Source organism: Triticum dicoccoides, chromosome 1B (assembly GCF_002162155.2).
Source record: "Triticum dicoccoides isolate Atlit2015 ecotype Zavitan chromosome 1B, WEW_v2.0, whole genome shotgun sequence".
NCBI classification, from domain to species: Eukaryota; Viridiplantae; Streptophyta; class Magnoliopsida; order Poales; family Poaceae; genus Triticum; species Triticum dicoccoides.
In genome coordinates this window covers 548,223,011-548,225,933 of record NC_041381.1, presented here as the reverse complement: position 1 = coordinate 548,225,933, position 2,923 = coordinate 548,223,011, and positions in this window count along the sequence as shown.

The following is a 2,923-nucleotide window of genomic DNA, read 5'->3' as shown; positions in this document are numbered from 1 at the left end:
CCCAAGGGAAAGGGATAGGTGGTGGTAAGGCAAATGGTAAAACCAAGGTTGGGCCTTCCTGGAGGAGTTTTATTCAAAGCGAACTGTCAAGGGGGTCCCATAAATCACCCGACCGCGTAAGGAACGCAAAATCCGGGAACATAACACTGGTATGACGGAAACTAGGGCGGCAAGAGTGGAACAAAACACCAGGCAAAAGGCTGAGCCTTCCACCCTTTACCAAATATATAGATGCATTAATAATATAAGAGATATTGTGATATCCCAACCAAAATCTTGTCCACCATGGAGAAATCTTCAACTTCACTTGCAACTAGCAACGCTATAAGAGGGGTTGAGCAAAGCAGTAACATAGCCAAACAGTGGTTTGCATAGGAAAGGTGTCAAAGGTTAGAGGTTCATGGCAATATAGGATGGCTTGAGGAGCAAAAGATAGGTAACGCAGCAAAGCGATAGAACGAAGCAACTAGCATAGCAATGATAGTAGTGAGATCCAGGGTAGCGGTCATCTTGCCTGAAATCCCGCAAGGAAGAAGAACAAGTCCATGAATAAGACGAACGGATGAAGCCGAACCAAGCGTAGACGAACGAATCCTCACGATCGCAACGAAACAGGAACTAACAAGAAGAAGCACACAACATGGTAAACACACCACACATGAACAAGGCATGATGCACAACAAAGTATGATGCATGACAAAGCTACATGAAGCTACTCATGGCAAGAGATGATGCAAACAAGAGCAACACATCAAGGCAAGTTTAAATGAGGCCGGGAACAACATATAACAATTCTGGTAAGTCCCCATATGTAAATTTCGAAGTTGGTCCAGATCTGAATAAACCTTATGTTCAAGTTGTTAAACAGCAAGTTAAGATGCACCAAGATAATCTACACGAGATTCTAGTCAAGTTACATATAAAGTTCATTTAGTTCAGAGCTACGGCCTAGAAGATATGAGCAAAACAAGTTAAACATGGCATTAATGCAAAATGCATACAAACATCAAGAAAACACCTCAAAACAAGGATGCAACATGATAATATGAAACTACATGCAAAAACAAGCAAGTTTCATATAGAGCACACTCAAAACGGAGCAACGGTTCAACACACACACTATACAATTCATAGCAACCATCTGTCCCAAACAGCAAGTAGGCATATTGCAAGCACCAAAACAACATGCTACAGGACCTCAACATAAAAACAAAAGACATGGTCATGATGTACAGGTAAAGCATAACAAAACATGAACACTGAGCTATCTCCAGAAATCACTAGAACATGCTCAAACACACATGGTAAGATTGCAAATAATAACAGTTTCAGACTTATCAGGAAATAACATCAGGTTGCAATGTTCAGAGCTATCAAACAACATGTTACAGGAACTTATCATGGCAAACAAAGGCATGACATGAATCTACTAATTGCATAGAACAAAAGTCCCTTACTGACCATGAGCCAAAATGGATCAGAAAATATGATGGCACCCATGTAAACATGGCAAGTTATATGACAGATTCATACATGGCAGGAACAACAATAAGTAGACATGTTGGTGAGCTTGAACCACTCACCACAGAGCAATACATGGCATGGCAAGGCAACTAACAGTAATAAGGCATGTTTATGAAGCTAAGCATGGCAAGATCGAGGTCATAGGGTGCATGGATAACTAACAAAACACATGGTAAAACTGAACTTAATGTTAATAGGCTGACAGAAACATTATTTAGCAACTTTGGAGCATGATTCCAACAATCTACAGTAAGCCATAAATGTAATCAGGGGCATGGATGGATAGAGCATGACATGTAGAACAAAACACTCTTAGTGAACATCTCCAGATTACGCACAGAATGACTTGTAGCAGCAGGTTTACATAGCATCACCAAATAACAGATTCTGCCTAGCAAAACAGCAACAGCAAGTACCCTACTTAACAAGCTCGATTCACTCACCACAAGTCATTGCATGACAAGATAAGCATAGCATCAGCAAGAAGACATGTTTATGTAACCAACCAGGGCAAGAACAAGTCCATAGAATGCAAGGATAAACTATAGCAACCTTGGCTAAATTGAATAACAAGTAAACAATCTGCCAGGAAACATTTTGAAGCAAAAGTAGAGCACGAAGATGACATGCTAGACTACTCCATAATTGCAACCAAAGGCATGAATGGATAGAAAATAACCATATGTTCAAAACATCCTTACTGAAGTATCTCAAAATAAGCATGGATCTCTCTGTAGCATCAAGTTTACATGGCATTAAAATAACAGCAGAACAGGGACTAAAATCAGCGATGTCACGAAGCCTAGTTTGCATGCTTGTTCTAGTAACCACATTGATCACAAAAATACATGGTAAGCACCTCTGTAAAGAAGACATGGCATAGATCAAAACACATGTAGACATCAACCTCATAGGATGCACACATCAATCATGGCAAAAATGACAAATGAGCATGTTATAATAGTTTCAGCAGATTAACATCAACATGCACTCTTCGAACAACATTTTGGGCATCAAGATGAGCTCAAATGAAAATGATGCAATGGAATGAAATGAAGTACTCGTCGAGGCGAAAAATTTGACATAATATACGCATGAAACGGAGCTAGGAATGCAGAGATACGGCAGGTCGAACATGGCATGATTATGTAAAAAAACACTCGGGACTAGGTGGATTTTCAGAGAGGGAAAGTCAACCTCAGATTGCATCTAGATCGGGCCCGAGCTCGAGGTTCGCCGGAGATGGAGTTTGCGGTGGCCGGAGGAGGCGCCGGCGGGGTCGGGGACAGCGGGGCCGGGCGGATCCGGTCGTGTCCGACCCGGATCCGGCCGGAGGCGAGGCCGGCGGTGGAGGAGGCCACGGCGGGGCGGCGCGGGCAGCGTGGAGGTTCGGCGAGAC